General features: G+C 36.0%; 1 protein-coding gene across 29 annotated transcripts in view; it reads right to left on the bottom strand.

Moving 5' to 3' along the window:
- Zbtb20 (zinc finger and BTB domain containing 20) overlaps positions 1–19,231 on the bottom strand; it is a 758,948-nt gene that overhangs the window by 364,663 nt on the left and 375,054 nt on the right. For 2 of the 29 annotated variants that reach the window (XM_085685618.2, XM_048422829.3), the window contains exon 1: positions 6,305–6,437. The exons of the other annotated variants lie outside the window; for them this stretch is intronic. The gene's annotated coding sequence lies outside the window, so the exon portion shown is untranslated. Of the gene's footprint in view, positions 1–6,304; positions 6,438–19,231 lie in introns of those variants that run through there. 29 annotated transcript variants of the gene reach the window in all.

Raw genomic sequence — 19,231 nt, 5'->3', positions numbered from 1 at the left:
AGAGAATTATGCTTTGATAAAGATGAGAAAGGTAGAAATGTATTAGAAAATTCTTCAACATGATGTGCATTTTGTTTAAATTCAACAGATATGTTAGAGCTTATGAGGGTTCCCTTCTCTGTTTTGCTTCCTTCTGTCTATTTCCAGAAGGAGTCATGTCTAGCCCAACCAGGGTGGTCTTGAACTTCTCCCTCCTAAGTCTGTATAATGCTGGGAATAAAGCATGTACCACTATGCCCAACATTAAAAAAAAGCATTTACTACACAAAGACATGTTTATTAGAGAGATATTTATTAATATACACTACATTTGGTCTTTGTAAAGCTTTTAAAGTTTATAAGATACTTTGACATAACTCATCTTTTCCTTTAAATATCCTATATCTGTTCTCTATAGGTAATGTGTATCTCCTCCAGGGTTGATGGAGGATGCAAGATGACCCTAAGAGTCCATATGAACATGTCAGCTTAGAGAATGGCAGGATGACTGAAAATGCAAAGATTTTTGTGCTAGTGTCTAGAGAAGACTAAGGAAAAAGATATGTTAAAAAATTAAAGAATTGACATAGAGAAAGCACAAAATTAAAAGTAATTTTGGAAAAGAGAGAAGGTTAAGAACAAAGGAAAAACTCCATATTCTGAGTACTTATTCATTTGATGTTCATTAATCCTGGGTCAAGTACCTCTGGGATCTCTGAAAGATGCTGTTGAATAAATACTAATGTGCATGGAAACACTGATCTATGCTTAAGGGAAGTGAGATAGACAATTATAATACAAGGAAATTCAGGTGTTCAGGATGGGGATTTAGAGACAACAAATACTATCATTTATATCTATAGCCTGACAATGAAAAACTTTATTGTGATGAAAAAATTAGATTGAACTTTGAAAAAAGTGTGTAGGAGTTGGGTAGTGATAATGAGATTCAGGTGTATGAGGGTATGAGTAAGACCACAGAAGCCGAAAGTTGGAAGGGTTCATTTTGAAGCAACAAGTAAACACATTAGTTGGGATTGTAATAGGAGATAGTGTTGAGAGATAAGCTGAGTATGGAATGGGGAAGGGACCTTTGAATACTGGGCTGAAGAACATATTTTGTTCTGTGGCAAAAGACATGAATTAGAGGCTTGTAAGTAGGGTGCCAGCCTGATCAAAGTCCAATTGTGTTATAAATAATTAGAAATTGGAAACAAAAGAGGCACAAGAATAGCATGCCTCTAATACAGGAATTATATGATCTGACTTATTGGTGTCAGTGGAAGAGTGAAGTGATGAGATACTTCAGAGATACTGCAGGGGAAGTAATGATGTTAATATTCTATTATATTCTACTGTGTGCAGGGTCCTTTGCTAGGCACTTTATATAGATTAACCCATTTCATCTGTATGGTGAATCTTAAAAGATTAAAAAGCACTGGTTCCCATGTTATAGATAAGAATTAAGCAATGTCTTATCTTATTAGGATAAGAGTTAAACATGGGCCATCTGCCTCTACAGCCCACTCTCTTAACCTATGAATGCTGCTTGTTCCAGTCATAGGTGTGTGAGGATATGAGTATTGGTGATGTGGGAGGTACCTAGATTCCACAGACTTCAATGCCTGTTTATGTGAGTCATTAGGTCCATGGATCCTTGGGATTCCTGATGTTAGAATTTGGTTGTCTTTACTTCATTTTGGACATTTGCTTTCAAAAGTTCAATTGTTTTTGGAGTTGAAGTATTTCTTTACACTGGAAGTAACAAAAACAACTGAAACCTGAAAATTTCAAAGTTCTTCAAAAGGTACCAACAGATTCTTCTTTCCTGGTTTCACCAGTGTACATTTGAAGGAAAGTACACTTCTTAGCATATAGAACCTACTAAAAATAATATGTGGACTGGTATAATAAATGGATTTTGTAGTCAAAAGTGAGAATGAAAAAGAGCAGTGTTGAAGAGTCAAATGAATTTTTGTTCAAATCATGGCTTGATTATAATTCCAACTATATAACACAGAGCTAGTTACTTTAAACATTTGTGTTAGACGGGGAAATAATTCAGGTGTGTGTGTGTGTGTGTGTTGTGTGTGTGTGTGTGTGTGTGTGTGTAGGCTGAATGGTCCTATGTAACAGCAGTGGGTCCATACAAACCTAGAAACTAAAGCCCAAACTATTATTCTCTTCTGTTTCTTTAAAAATCTGCAAAACCTACATGGAAACCTGGGGGGGGGGATCTGCCAAAACTGCCAGTTTTAAAAGAAAAAATGAATTATTTTCAGAGAACCAGAAACTACAGTTCCAGCTAAAAAGGAGATTTTAATTGCAGGGAGACATCAGCTGAATGGTTTAGTTTGGACTCTGAGCAGCCAGTGGGATATATATTAAAGAGAAAAAAAAAGCAAGTTTAATTAGCCTTAAGATTTTATACAGCAAGGCTCTTTCCTCCCACACCTTGTCTGATTCCAATGGGTGGGTCACCCTCCTTTTCAATCAGGTTTTCTTCCATCCTTTTCTCAGTTGCTGTCATGACAAGCCAATGGTAGAATGACATACAGATGAAAACAAGATTTGAGTAATTACTGCACCGTGGCTGGTTGTTGTCTGAGCATCATTTTATTTCTTCCAATCACACAGGTCCTTGGACTTCACAGCTCCGTGTTTCAAATAGGGGTGATGCTGATTATATTATGACATTACAGCAAAGACAGGCAGATCAGACAAAGTGAATTTCACTCAGTAATTAAACTGCAGCTTCTTTCGTCTAGAGTCCAGGGCAGGATTAATCTAAAGGTAGCTCTTTATCATTCTGATTAGTGCTAGGATTTGAAGAGTGGGCTCTGACATGATAGCTAGCTCCTAATCTGTCTAACTGGTGGCCCCATGTCTGTCTAACTTGCAAAAATAACATCAGATCGAAATACATTTACAAGGTTATGCCCTTCACCTTTATTTTATTTTTTCTAAAGGAAGTACAAATAGGCTCAAACATGCTGCCATTTCTATGACTTCATTTTCTATTACAGAATGCTTGTTCAAGAGAGCAAGTCTTTTCAAATGTCATTACATTTTATTTTATTTATTTATATATCATCTATTTTTGGTTTTTCAAGACAAGGTTTCTCTGTGTAGCCCTGGCTGTCCTGGAATTCACTTTGTAAACTAGGTTGGCCTTGAACTCACAGAGATGCGCCTGCCTCTGCCTTCTGAGTGCTGGGATTAAAGGCATGTGCTACTAATGATCTGCTTGCATGGCATTTTAAAAATGATGCTCCATAGTTCCACTTATCACAAAGTCCTAATGACACCTCTTTTTTGTTCTGTTTTGTATTTTCATCATTCCAGACTCAATCTGAAGATGCCTGGCTTAAACAATAGCCTTCCTTTTTGCTCAAAGGTTCGACTTTTACTTCAAAGAGCTTACTGTAGGAATTCCAGAGAAGCTTTCCTTCCTATACTTATTCCTTTAGGGCATTTGCTAACTCTGGATTTTTAAGAGTAATGTATTGGATCAATGACTGTTAATCCTGGGATTCTCACAGATACAAGGATGAGGCTTTATAAACAATGAGCCACCTAGTCCCCGTTCTAGAACAAAAGATTCAGAATCTTTAGACTGCAGAAACAAAAATCTGTATATTCTTCAAGTCAGTAGGTGATGTGAGTGTAGCCAGAGTTAAGAAGCGTTGAGTCAGCTAGACAGTATACCAGCTGTATTTGCAAAAGATTTATCAAAACAAGCCATTGTTAAGGGAAATGAGGCCTGATATTGTTGTGGGAAATCTCTTAATTAGAAGATAAAAAGCTCATTCCCTTTACATAGGAAAATATATATTCCAGTCTCCAAAGGGTAGTAGAGAAGGAGGCAGATGATGAAACAGCCAGATGTATAGTGGCTTTTCTTCCATTCTTCAAGGTTTTAACCTTGAAGGCGATGTTTACTGATTGAGACAATCACTTGGTAACATAACTTACAACCATATCATCTATGATGACTGTGTTGCCTGACACAGAATTTCAGAGTTTGGACATAAACTTGGAATTAGCTGCCATCTATTTTAACCCTCAATGCAGGAGTCTTTAGAAAGAGAAAGGGATGACTGAAAAGATTTGGTTTTGATATTTCAATCCCTGTTTCAGAGTTTAAGAACATATTCTAGAGTCAAAATGAATTCAATTAACTTGTTGGGCTGTCTTCAGATATTTACTTCTCTAAACCTCAATGAACATCCTTTTAATATGGGGATCAAGAATATGTACCTCACAGAGCTACTGGGGTTTTATATTAATTTAGATAAAAGTGCCCAGTACACAAAAAATGTCAGAATGCAATAACAGCCTATTAAAGGCAAACACAGTAATTGCTGAAGGTTGTCACCTAGACTTCCTGCCTAAAACAAACAGTTTAAAATTCACAGATCCATTTTCTGCAAGATTTCATTCACCAGGCAAGTAGAGAATGAATCCAAATAGACATGACTTTCAAATTTTACTGAGCATAAGCGTCACCTGGAAGTGATCATTTAGAAATGCAAATTGCTGGGCTCCAGTCCCAGAGTGCTGATTCAGTTTGTAGTGTAGAATCTAGGAATACACACTTCGTAACAATCTGGTTGATCCTGACAGGATTGGGAGGACTTTCAGTATAGTTGTATCAGATATTTATTTCTAAAGTAATTATGGAGGGTGACCTGATCCAAAGGAGCCTATGCATCCTATTGCCTAGGTAAGAATTTAGTCACATGAAAGTCATGTGTAAATATAATATTTTCAGAGTATCGTTATGCTCATCACATTAAAAAATTCAGTTTTCTTCACTTAAACACAGTTCTTGAATAATTATCCTTTAGGTACATGTGAGTAGACAAACATGGGTCAGAGTCATTACCAACTCATCGTTTTTCCTTTTACAAGAATATAGTAAAATATCTGAAAATCAGTAAATTCTTTAAATAAACAAAATTATTTATTTCTTCTTTTAAAGGCAATGAGAACAAAGTATTTTAAAATGCATTAATGGTAACTAATAATAAAATCAATGTATAATTGAAAATTTGACATTTTAAATGCAACTGATAAATTAATTTGTTACAGTGAATATTTTTAAATCTAAATGGAGATGGTTTTGAATCTAACAAGAAATTTAAACATTTCCAATTCCAAGACTTTCCTAAGAAAGAAGGGATGGAAAAAGTTTAGAAGTATCTTAAACATTACAAAATAACATTATGCTAAAAATGACCATTAGTTCTGTATTTTCAAAGTTCTTGTATATGGTGCAACATGTAGAGGGGTATTGGAGAGATATCTCAAAGGCTAAAAACATACACTACTTCTGTAACTTCTGTAGAGGATCCAAGTTTGGTTCCCAGCACTCACATCAGGTAACACAACTAGCTATATCTTCAGCTTCAGAGGATCTGATGCCCTCTGCCAGCCTCCATGGTTGCTGCAGTCATGTGCACCAACCACAAAGAATCTCTCTGTCTCTGTCTCTATCTCTGTCTGTCTGTCTGTCTGTCTGTCTCTCTCTCTCTCTCTCTCTCTCTCTCACACACACACACACACACACACACACACGTGGGGGAGGAAGAGAGAGGGAGAGCAGGAATGAGGAACACTTTAAAAATTAAAAAAAAATCTTAAAAATTATGTCACAAGTAAAGGGTGCTCTATGATGGCTATTGAACACATGATTTTGCTGGGTGCAAACCAGACATCCTCATGAGAATACTTATGACTACTAGAAGGCAAGTATCCTAATGGTCAAGGGTCTGTCAGAAGGAAAATCTTTTCAGTACACACCATGTGAGCTAGGGTTAGCTACTGAAGGTGTCAGAAATGCGGTCATAGTAATTCTTTAAAAAAACTCTGGTGATTTGGATGGGCACTGAATAAATACAACTGTTGTTCATCAAAACACAATTTTTGCAGCATATATACAATATACCAAGATAAGCCTTAAATGAACTACACAGGTATAAAGAGATTTAGGAAGACAAAACTAAGAGAACAGTCGCACAGTTGGTAAGTATTTTGCAAGGAGGATCTGAGTTGGATAATATAGAATGAACAGCATTTGGTTACAAAACAGCACAAAGATCATTTTAGAATTTAGAAGAGTTTAGGAAGCTATTGAACACTTCAGGATGAAACTATAAGATGAGCTTAGAGTATAATAGCCAGTATTGAAAAATGAATTGCATATCTTTGGTACAGCTTTTGACAAAACATTTTCTTAGTGGAATTCAACATCTCTATGGAACATTGGATCTCAGATTGTAGTGAATATCTGAATCACCCAGGTAGATAGTTCAATACATACTGTACATGCAAACATGCGGTTTCCATCCAGTAGAACAGGGTGAGATCAGGGGCTCTTCATTTCTAAGGCATTTCTAGGCCATGCTAATGCCACTGATCACTCTGACACCCACTGCTTCAGCAGAGGATAAGATGGTATTTTTTCCTAAAGAGAGTCAGGTGGAGAAGGTGGTAAGATCATTTCCAAATGTGGAAAATTCCCCCAAAGTAGTAAATGAACAAATAGCAGTAACTCTTTCATCTCCTCTGAACTTTTCTAAGTAAGTCAGAGAAGAACTTCCATGAAGATTACCGAGGACAAACCTCTTACATTGACCTCCCTTCTTTATTAGCACAGGTGCCAAACTGCGGCAACAAGGAGACCCATGCTGAGAATAAATTTGGGCCAACCAACCTGGAAACTTAAAACTAACTACTTCTAATACTAGCTAAGAATCGAAAATAACAGGATCATGAGACTGAAGACAATGGAGTTTCTGTTCAGAAGAGCCTCTATCAGTCACAGTGCTAGACAACACTATATTACTCGCCTTAAAAATCACAAGTCTCACTTTACCTTGCTTCGCCCTTATTTTCAACAGGCAATCAGTAGTTAGAAGGACGAAGGCCTTTTCACTTAGGTGTGGGTCACTGTTTAATCACCTCCACCTTCTGCTTTAAAAGGTTCTTCAAGAGAAATTTTACTATATAGCAACCATACTGTAAAAACTATTTTTAAAGGGCAGAAATTAAAAATAAAGAGCTTTGTGTTTAAAATGTATTTAAAATAAAAATGCAGTATTTTTCAGGTTAGTACTTTATTTTCAAAGGTAGGATTTAATAAAGTCGTAACTGATGATTCATATGAAAGTTTTTTGTGTCTGAAAACAGTCTAAGGTAGATATAGAAATGTCTAAACTGTAATAATATTTCAATAACAACAAGTTTATTTCCTAGCCATCTATCTATCTCTAAAATATGCTATATAAGTACAAAGTATAATTAATAATAATAACAATAATTATCACAATACAATAGAAATAATTGTCACATGGTGACAGTACCCACCATGGACCCAGAGGCCTATGGATACAAAGAGATAATAATCTTTCTGTATTTAAAAGAAAGAGAATGTAGTATCCTCCACAGAAAATAGACATAAACTTTGATACCTGTTGCTAAACACTTCATTCTGAAAATAAGCTCAGGCAGTTTAAAAGAAAACAAGATGAGGTCTATAATGTCTCTTAGGAAGCAGCATGAATGTAAAATCCTATCTAGTCACAGTTCCATTTCTAGCTAAGTCCCCATCCATTCATTAGCAGAAAAAATAGTATTTACAAAGTGTTTCTGCTTATAGTCTCACATCATATTATTGGATTGTTCCAAGAATCCAGTAGGTTATATAAATAGAATAATATTAACATTATCTCCACCAGAGGATGACAGAGTTAAGAACTGGTGAAAAATATAAAGAAATTAATCTTTCCTAAATATGTATTTTGTGTCAAGAAAGCACATCGAACAAGAAGCACCAATAGAGCTCTATGTACATGGAATCTCCTACAGTAATATGGAGACTGCTGAGGGTGACAAGCTTGGTTTGAGTGTAGATGCTACTATACACTTCCCAGCACACTACCGACTCAATTCTCACTGAAAGCATGAAGTTGCAGGAACTGTTCCCCAGGAGGCAGCTGACTGAATTGCAGTATTTTGGGGTTTCGCCTGGCTTTGCGGTGCTGTGGTGCAGGTCCTCCTGTGTAGCATTCTACCAGCTCTGCTGTCATTTGCAGCTTTTCTTGGTTCTTCCTTGTGAAGATGAATTTCTTTCCAATGTTACTTAAACTGCACAAGGAGGCTCGTTCAAGGGAGAGGATGTGTCATTTCCCTGATTTCCAGTCCTAACTTCGAAAAATCACTCCAAATATTAAGACACAAATCAATCTCACCATGTTCACAGCACAGTACCATTGGCAAGAAAAATGAACCAAGAGAATAGCCAACCTAAGTGTTAAATTCTGACCAAGTCTTAACTTTAAGCTACGGGTGTTTATGTAAGTGGAGACATATAAATAATAAAACAAGCATAAACAGGACATCTATGGACAAAGTCAAATCTTTATACTCTTCTGAACAGTCTCAAAGCTATAAATTCAGACTTTGGAATCTCTTTGATAAACTAACACACCACTTTTTAGTTTTACACTATAGATGCATTTATTTGTGATCTGTGATGCAGTGGGTTTTTTGTTGTTGTTGTTTACTTTGAGACAATTTCTGTCTTAGGGCATTTAAAAATAGAAAAAAGAGTTCCTCCACATGAGACAGAGGTTTTACCAGAAGCCACATTGGTAAACTGGGCAGCAGAAGTCAAGAGAGGTGTAGCAAAATGTAAATATTTGTAAAATGAAATTGAATTTTTGGATATTAAAAGAAACATTTATTGAAAGATTGCTTTATATCCTGGATAGGCATCATACTATGATGAGATTTTAGGGAACTTCACAACTTCAGAGTTGGTTTATAGAGGCTTCTGAATTTTATTTTTGGTAATTTTTAAAATGGTGTCATGTTTTCCAGGTTTACTTTGAACTTACAATATACTTAAGTCTGACCTTGATCTATTCTCCTGCCTCCACTTCTCAAACAGTGGGATTATAAGAGTGTGCCACTATTAAACAGGTTGGATTTTATTTTTATTGACAAATTACCAGAATCAGCAGAGTCATTAATATTAACAACTGTACAAGTACTAAACTAATCGCTTCAACTACCTTGGACTTAGGGAATTAAGATTTCAGGTAATATCATCATGTTATTAACTATCTGTGTTTCTACAACTACGATGTTGAAGTTCTTCGCCCCAATGTCACTCTCTATGAAGACTGGGCCTTTGAAAGAGTAGCTGAGATTAAACTATGTCATAAGGTTGTTCCCTAGTACAATAGGGAATTGTCTTTTTAAAGAGAAGAAGAAACAGGTATCCCCACAGTCACATCAGGAAAAGGTCATTTTAGGACACAGCAAGCAAATGGTTTTCTGCAAAGCAAGGAGTGAGTCCCCAGAAGAAACCAAACTTGTTGACTCCCTTAGACTTCTAGTCACTGGAACTGAGGAATAAATTTCTCCTGTCTAAACTTCTAGTCTGTGGTAGTATCTTTTGACAGCTCTAACTGACTAACAGCAACACTAAAATTCTCTCCACTTTATGCACAGTAGGAAATTCTTAAAGTCACATTAAAGTGACTGCTTAAAATGGTTTTTTTTTTTTACCCATTATGAGAGGTTCAAGAAATGTCCCTAAACAGAGAGTCAGGAAATGCCATTTTGGAGGTTGAACTAGATCTATCTTGTAATCTAATCTATTTCCTGCCCTTTTCCGTTTTCAACCTTTGAACATAGAAGGGTGTTATTGTAATAGTTTTGATATTGAATGGAATTTTGTATTTTTGAAGGTTTCATCATTTCTCGTGTTCTTGTTGGAATAACAGAAAGCAACCTAAAATACCTTGTAGACAACTTCCAGTTGCCCTTCACATATATGAAGATAGCTTTGTTCCTGCCTTCCAGATTTTCAAACAATTCTAACTCCCTTAACTATTCCTCAGATGATTCAATTCATTCTCCCAATCTCCTGGTCACTCACTTTTAAAGATGTTTCTGCTTGTTTAGATTTTTTGTACATCTTTGCCTCATATTATTCACGAGTAGACTTAAAATGCAAACACAGAATCCTCCATTATTTACTTTAAATATTATATGGTTAGATATGGCTCACTGTATTTTTTCAATACACTTTGGGAACCTAGTTACTTTATTCAACTTTTCTTTGTATGTGGAGTCCTATCGACTGCAAATATGGTGAACATATAATTATCTAAACCACTAAACAACAACATCAAAATCCAACACCTCAGGGGCCAAGATAAAGCTTAGTATGATTCTGTAATAATGATCTTTCCGTTGACAATAAGTCACTTGTTTGTACCCAATGGTCTTGTCAAAAATTCCATTGCTGAGGAAGTCTTGGGCTATTGTTTAGACAAATACCATGGCATCAAGCTAACTTCTAAATTTGTATGCCCATATCCACAGACAAAGGCTACCCTCAGCCTTAATCAGAGAAGCTTCCCTGTGCAGTGAGTGCAGAAATCCACGGCTGACCATGGTGCAGACAACAGTTGACAGCTGAGTTCTGATCCCTGAACAGGACTTTTTGTCTAGTCCTTTTAAGGGCCAGGGAACATCCCAACAGTGAGTGGAAAGAATGAAAGAGCTGAAAGATGTGGAGAAGAATTATGAAATGCTATCTTCTAGTCATGACACAATCAGTGCAATAATGACCAGTAGCTGTCACTGAGTGCAGCTGACTAGACCTGCCACCAGTCAACCATGGAGTAGGGAAGGCTTCAAAGGGCTACCCTCCCTGTTGAGGACTGGCTATTGACAGATTCTGGGTGAAAAGCAGACATTGTTTTCAATTAAGGAACCACTAATGGAGCCCACTAGGCTCCAGTGGATAGTCACGGGTACACAAATGGTCCTGCTTAAACTGGGCTGAGTCACAAAACAAAACAAAATGACTTGAAAGCAATTTATAGTATCGGCAGGGTAGATAAATGGGAGTGAGGAGTGGTGTGGGGAAGGGTGACAGCAATCATAATGCACTATATGCAAGCAAGAAATTATCAGCAAATTTGATAATTAAAAAATAAAATTAAATGACTGGGGCTAGCAAGATGGTTAAATGGATAAGATCCCTTACTGCTCTTACAGAGGTGATGTAGGTGGACCCAGGTTTGGTTCCCAGCACCCACATAGCAGGTCATAACTATCTATAACTCCAGTTCTAGTGTATCTGATGCCTTCTTCTGACCTCTGAAGACCCACAAATGGTGCATAACATATACAGAGGCAAAACAATAATATACTTAAGATAAAATTTAAAAGTCTACAAACATGGGCTTTTCATTTAAGGAGTTGCTAATTTTATCTTTAGTTACATGAGTTACTGCTGTCTTCTGCAAAGCTCAGGAGAGACTGCATCACATATTGTGAATGAACTTTCACTGAAGCCATTCTACTTTCTAGCAAGCACTTTTTTTAGGGGCACACAACACACATCTTTCCATTTCCTTGCTTTAGTGATCCACTCCAGACTTTTTCTCCACACTAACACCAAACTGTTCTCCCAAACCGAGTTTTCAAACTTCCTATAAATGAGACAGTTTCCTATCTCTCGGTGTTTGTTTTTAACCTATGTCCTGAGATAGGGCAGGCAATAACTGACAATCCTCAGGGGTACTCCATACCACATTTCACAGTCTCTTCCGTTTCCCTGCTACTTCCCCAGGAAAGAGTCACTTCTGAGAAATTACCAAAGCACCCTAAAAGGGCAGGCTTGTCAGAGAGAGACGAGGGCGCAGGAACAGTAGAGAGGACTCTAAACAGATGTCATTCTCAAGACCCCCGAGGTGCTGCCAGAGCACAGCGAGGTTTTGAACTCTCTCCACACATGGCTCTGTATAAGGGCAGTTCTTAAACCCCGTTAGTATACCTAAAGAGAGGTACAGCCTTTTTCCTATCTACTCTGGATGATTTCCTTTGTCAAAGATCCAAAATAGCTTTGTATTTTTCAGCCTTTAGCTGAAAAAGGTGTAATATATAATGCTTTTAGTTTCCATGCAGACTTTCTCTGAGGCAAACATGTACCCCGACCTTTACCTAATCAAGAAAAGTTGTTTGGGCAATGGGGGATGGGGAAGCGGGTTGGGCTTTAAATGCGCAATTCAGTTCTAATAAAAACACTGAGATTCAGGTGCCTGGGGTTAGAAATACTGGAGGGAATTCAATTACACTAATTAATATTTAAGAAGGGCTAGAGATCACATACTGAATGTGGGAAACTAGGCCAGTCAGACATGAGCATATGGGGAGGGCAAGATCAACAGATAAAAGTAACAAACAAATCATACATAAATGCTCCAACAGGAATGAAATGGAGAATATAAAATAAATGTTCCAACAGACACTGAAGAGGAGGTAAAGTAAATGGTTTACCAGACATAAAAGCAAAATGTTCCAACACACACAAGACATTTTATTGGTTTTGTGTAAACACATATATTATAAACATGATTTTTCCAAATAAGTTGCTAGGAAATGTTACCCATTTATAAAAACAGACCTAGTCAGGTTGTGTACATTCATAGTACAGTGTATTTACTCTCATTACTTCACTGGCTCATCACATAGAGCTCAATAAGGTCTGGATTTCCCAAGAGTTAGTTTCCTTGTGGCTAAATCTACATGGACACAAAAGTCAATAGAGGGTTGAAAATCTTCCTAGTTCTTTCTTATGGTGATATGATATAGTGTCAGGCCAGATTCGTTTTTGGGGTGCTTGATATTTCATTTGCAGCTCTGATTCCTGGTCACTCTTATTGTACTTGAATGCTTTCTGAAGAAGGCACTGATGGTGCCAGAAATACCTTGTTTTGCTCATGAAAGTGGTTTGTTTTCTTCTTCCACAGCAGCATTTAGCTACCTTATTCCTCTTTTCTCACTCTTAGACCTCTCCTTCCTGCATTAGGGGAGTTTTCAAAAGCATAATCCAGAAGAGCCTCTGGATTGTGAACTGTATATGTCTAGTGTGAAATACAAAGACTTGGTATTCACCATTCACGGGGTTGCTTTTGCTATCTGCAACACACAGAGGTAAGTAGAGGTAGAACTGTGGAGGAGACGAAATGACACCAGTACCTAGAACTAAACTCCTCCAAATTCTTCAGCACAAACAGATGATAGTTAAAGGACCCGAAGAAATACTTTGCAGCAATTCTTATGGTCATATGGTCATGGAGAAAGCAAACAAAGAGGTTCTTGCTCTTAAGGAACCTAAGTTTGAAAAGTAACTTAAATAAACTGAACACTTCAAGATAATACATTCCCAAATGCTGTGTCTTTAAATTGTCTAAAAATGTCTAAAACTGTCTAAATAATAAAGAACCAGGAAAGCAAAATAACTAATGCTAAGTCATAAATGTATTCTAATAAGTGATCTTTCAAACTATTTCACAATCCCAGAATTAACAAAGTAACAATACCTATTCTCATGAATTTGGAGTAAAGATAATTGAAGTAAGGAATGCATGTTTCTTAATGTGTTAGCTTGCAGATGAAAAACTTGCAATAAACATCAAAGTAAGCATTAACAAATTTACACATCTATATGCCAGTTGCTTTCTTCAGGTTATTTTTTATGATCAGACTTTAATAATCATTTATAGACAATATGTTCCTTTATTCTGTGATGATGCTTGTTAAAGTGTTTTTTCTTTGATTCTATAATGGTCTTTGACTACAATGTCTTCATCTCTGCCTCATTCATCAGAGCTACGAGAAGTCATCTGCTTGTCCTGCACTTAGTTTTCTGGCACTGCTTATGCTACTTTTATTTTACTCAGCAGTTTAATAACTAAAATTAAAAGAAGAACAATTACTGGGACTAACATTTACCAAAACTGAGCAAACAAAAAATTACTAAAACAAAGCACATCAACTCCAGGTGCAGTGGTGCATGACTAATCCCAGCAGCAGAGGAGCAGAGGCTGGGATATTGAGAGTTTAAGGTAACCCTCAGCTACACAACAATTTGGGGTCAGCCTTGACTATGGGAGACCCTGTTTGAAAAAGGAAAAAGCACAGCAGAGGAGAGCACTTGATGGCAGCAGCTGTGACATGCTATTCACAGTGAAAACCAGTGAATCCTAAAGGAATAAACTAAGAAAAATGGAAGGCCATGAAACTTACATGATTTATAAGAGAAGACCAAGCTTAATAAACACTCTGAAGCACTGAAGACTACAGGAGACAGAAAAGTCCTGCATAACAATCGGACAAGAAAGTAACACTGAAAGGACTGATGTCCTCTGATCACAGAGGCACTGGAGCTGAGAGTGTAACGGAAATTAAACTTTGCTCTCTAAGACTTCTTTAGTGCATGATCTACATTGTGGGGACAATGTGTCGCTATACCACTGTGGATGAGGGGACAAGCAAATGCTTAGAGGTGATGGTAACAACAGTGCGGTGAGATTTTCTATATTTTTTTTCCTTTTAGATGTATCTATTTTATTACTTTAAATATACAAGTGTTTTAAATGCATGTGTGCATGTGTACCATGTGTCACCCTGGGTACCTAAGGAGGATGGAAAGATGAGGAACCTAGGACTGAAGTTACATTTGGCTGTGGGCTACCATGTAAATGCTGGGAATCAAACTTGAATCCTCTACAAGAGAAAAAAGTTCTGTTAACCACAAAGCCAACTGTCCTGTACCAAGCATAATGCTTTCTAAGAGTTAATGCTAGAAACTCATAAGGAATGTAAATTAAAATTAGAACCCATGTTGACAGATAGTGCCAATGTATTATGTGACAAAAAAGTTTTTCTAAAATGGGACTGTAAGAATTTAGCTGCTTGAAAAAAAATGTCATAGAGGCAACAAAAACAAAATTGTTGGTTTACTGTAAAAATGAAAAAAAAAAGAGGACTTTTTGTCCTTTGCTTGGATACGGATCTGACTCTTTACTTCAGTGAGTACTAGGTTTGCTTAAAATTAAAAACAAAGATATTGGCAAGGACATTGAGATTGTAATGTAACATCACGCTTCAAAGAATAAACTATCAAGATAGAAAAAAAACAAATGAAATGGAACAAGGAAACTTATCACAAGACAAGGAGGTTTTCTACAATATTAAGAACACTACTAAATAGAACCAGGATTGTTATTCATGGGAACAAAGTATTCATCTATATTAATTTTTGTGAGATTATTCTAAATGTGGTAATGTGGGCAAATTATTTGGTAATTGCTTTTAGTTTTCAAATGTAATTTTAAGGTAGTTTGTGAAACAAAAGAAGCATCATCAAAAATAAATATTTAAAGTACCAAAATGTAAAGGCTAAGTTTCTCATGACTCACATCACCCTTTATATGTGTGTGCCATCACATACTGCCACTAACACATATGCATCACAGCCAAAGTGCTTCATAAGACACAGAACAATACTTCCAGAGTTCCTTGATATTGGCACTCACTGTTGTTCACCAGTGTCTGCTGATAAAAGTTTGTATTATGTAATTAACCAGTATTCAATATATATTTGTTTCAAATTAATGTATGGAAAAATATTAATTCCCAGTCCCTAATGAATGGTGTAAACTTCGAAGCAACATCCAGAAAAGCTTTCTTTTAATCATGCTTTCTGTTAATTATGCATTCTTTGTTTTCCAAAATGTTGAACATTTGAAAAATAATATGCAGGGATGTGACGTTACAGTGAATATAGCTACTAGGTCAGTAAGATAATTTAGTCAGGACATGATTTTAAAATAATATTTTCATTTATGATAACTATTCTAAAAGTAAATTTTCTCTACAATAATGAAAATATCTTTTAATCAAATTTGATATGAGTACTAGATATGTAAATGCCTAAAATTACAACAATGCAATTTTATTATGAATATTAAACCATTGTCTCATTTTTATTTTGATATAATTTCTTCTAGGTGGTATCATTTCATGTTAGGCTTTTTTGTACTGCTTAATATTATAATTAATAATTCATATTTTTGTCTTTCCCCTCTCATTCTGACAACTTTTATTTTTAATCGGTGGGCATGTGCCAAATTGGTTTGTTATTTATTTATAATGTAAAATGGCAAGGGAATTGAATATGTGGAATAGACAGAGACTGTCTTTCATGAAATAAAATTTTCTTAGTAATGGGGGTGTTTCTTGTTTATCCTTATGGGCTTGAATATTTGTGAGAGGTCAGATTAGATGCCATAATCATTAGTTGCTTGACAAAGTTGTGTAAATACATTAAATACAACCATTTTATTTTTAAAAAAATTATTTTAGTTTTGTGAAGATATCTGGGCATATGCATAAAAAGAGGGAAAAGGCCAAAATATGTAAAGATATCCTATTCTGATGGATCCTATAATGCCAATTAAGTAAAAATTCTGACAAAGCTTGTCTATTTGTATTCCTTCCTAAGCCAAAACATGCAAATTTAGTAGGAACAAACAGAAAATTCTGAAGATATGTGACTGAAAAAATAAAATGTTCTGTCTGTGGGGCTTTACAGAATAGAACATTAAGTAATCTCTTCAATTCTGCCCATAACCAGACACCACATATCCCGAAAGCAAGAACGCTGATCGACTGCCAGAAAATTCAGAGATGGTTTCCAGAATACCAGCTAGCAAATCACTAGGGGAGCTGGTCCTAACGAGGACCCACAGGCCCACCTAGAAACTGCCATCAAACGAGAATCTGCAGGGACATGTCCTTCCAATATGCACCAGTTCCCGAGGTACAATTAAGTTGGAGAACTACACTTTTACAAAAAAAAAAAAAAAACTCATGTAGTTCACCAGGGTTTGCTATTGTCTGAAAAATCCTTTCAGCTCATCCCATGTCAAACATTAGAGAATTCAGGGAACACAGCACATGTCATCAAATTATATATTTCTCTATAATTCTAGTGTCTTCGTTTCTTTTATTAGTTTAAATACCACAGTGAACCATTACTGGTCCCTTCAACCAGAGCCTTTGACACGGCTAAATTAGATTCCAGCATTTGGAAAAAGAGAACTTAACAAAAAGAAAATGGCCCTATAGCATACATATAAAATATAAATATAAATGTTTCTCATGAGAAACCTATTCTTTAGAGATTAAAATTTTTATATAGTCACAAACATTTCAAAACTGTTTTTACTTTAATTATTTAGACAATGTTAAGATCTAGAAGGCTGTAAGTCGCCATTGAGTCGAATGTGGGAACTAGTGACATCACTGAGTGACGGCTCATCTGCTGTCAGTATGAGTCACAATGCAAGCATGCTGATGCATCATTGTGCTTTTCCACCAGTTTCTTGAGCAAACCTCCCCCTCCCTGCCTTTGGGCAGACTTTCACTGTGCAAGCTCTGTAGCTAGGTGATTTATCATGGTTATGTATACACAGTATTCATCTTTCAAAAATGTACTATGGAAAAAGCTAACTATATAATGTGGCAATCTAAGATTATAAAATTTGGGTGGTTTAGCTAAGAATGAGAATAGTGATGTTAATGCAAGTCATCAGAAGCAGTATTTATGATCTGGCTAGAGGCTGTTTTTGTTTGTTTGTTTCTTTGTTTTTAATTTACTATTATGGGACTGTTATTATGCCCTTAAAAGTTTGGTGCTACTCTAGATAAAAGAAGAGCTGCATATGTGAGCATAGCTATCAGCCATGACCACTACTTGGATTCTGTATTTCAGCAGTTAAATTTAACAAGAATAGGAAGTGGGATCTTTAGGATAGCTTTCATAATACCTACAGCATGATGAAAGAAAATAGAAACTACTTGACTAGGTATAATATTCTTGAGATGGCAGACCTTTAACAGAGTTTAACTGACAATGAATTTAAAACATGTTTCCTATAGGTAGGAAATACACTCAAATAAATGTATAGACACTTTATAAACAGTCATTGAAATGTGTCTTTCCATTTTTAGGGAAGAAGACCACTGTGTTTGATAAACACACTGATTTAAGTGATATAGTACTTACAAATAGGGAAGCTGAGTAGAGTTCAGTTTTGCTATCTGGAGTTTGGGTCAAGGAATGAGAGGTAATAGAGATGAATATATGAATATTTGTGTTTGTGGCATGTATGTGACCTAAATTTAACAGTGTCATCATGCTATATCCATATGTTTGTGCCCTCCCAAAAGTATTTTATTCATATCTGTACTTTATATGCATTTTTTACTATGACATCCTTTGAGATATACAGAATAATTTAGAATTCTTCTAATTTCGCTAAATGGACTTTTTCAAATGCAAACTCCCATGATTTGACCTTATTATAATCTGGATGAATGTTTCCATCAGCTCCTCCAGAATATAAGAACTGAGTTTTGTTCTGAAAAGAAGCATTTTGGTTATCAGCAGTAATATTCTCTCTACTGTCTGCATAAAGACTATAGAAATATAAATCATTAAGTATGTATCTAGATAAAAATACTTTTAAAGAGACCAACTGGTATCTGAGAGGTGAGGACAGGCTGAGAAGGACTCCTTGGCTTCCTTATGTCCAGAAATTTCCTGTTTCCCTATTTCCTATGGTTACCACCATGGAACATGTTAAAATCTCAGTAGGGACTCTGTTTCAACTTTTCCTTTCAAAACAGAGTAAAAGTTTAATGGAAAAAAAATGTCCTTCCTATCTCCATGCCAGGCACTGTGTAAGATCCACAAACTTAAAAGCCAGGCAAATAGTATTTTATATGCCCCAAAACTTAGTGACAGGGTGCTACAAAAATCCCCAAATTTAGGCATGTGACTTGATTCATATGCACTGTGGGATGAGTCAAGGGAAATGGTACCATCTGCACTTTTATTGGACAGTCAAATGATTCCCTTCTGTTCATCCCAAAACATCTTACTTCAAGGAACACATGGGATGGCTTTTTTAAAAATTATCTAATTTTTAAAGTTATTAGGTAAAATGATTGACAGTTACCTTAGCAAACATAGGTAGAACTAGGCAAATAGTGTTTTTCAGTCACGATAACCATAATTTTAACCTATTCATATATATATAAATAATTTTTCATGATTATTTAGGACTTATAGTAAAAACTCAGGGAATTTGAAAGGTATTTAAATTAGAAACATGCCCAACTAGCAGGTAAAAGGCATCATTTATGCTCTGAGATGAAAGCTACAAATGATTGAGTTTATATGGCAAGTGGGTGATGGCTGACCAGCAACTCCAGGGGCATGCTAGTATTTATTTAGACACACCTTCAAAGCTCTGCCTTCTACTTATTTAAGACTGTATTTCAACAGTCTACAATATTTCAATTATCTTTA

Source organism: Myodes glareolus, chromosome 2 (assembly GCF_982192425.1).
Source record: "Myodes glareolus chromosome 2, mMyoGla1.1, whole genome shotgun sequence".
NCBI lineage: Eukaryota > Metazoa > Chordata > Mammalia > Rodentia > Cricetidae > Myodes > Myodes glareolus.
The sequence above is the reverse complement of the archived record's forward strand: the minus strand, read 5'-3'. Positions and strand labels throughout refer to the sequence as shown.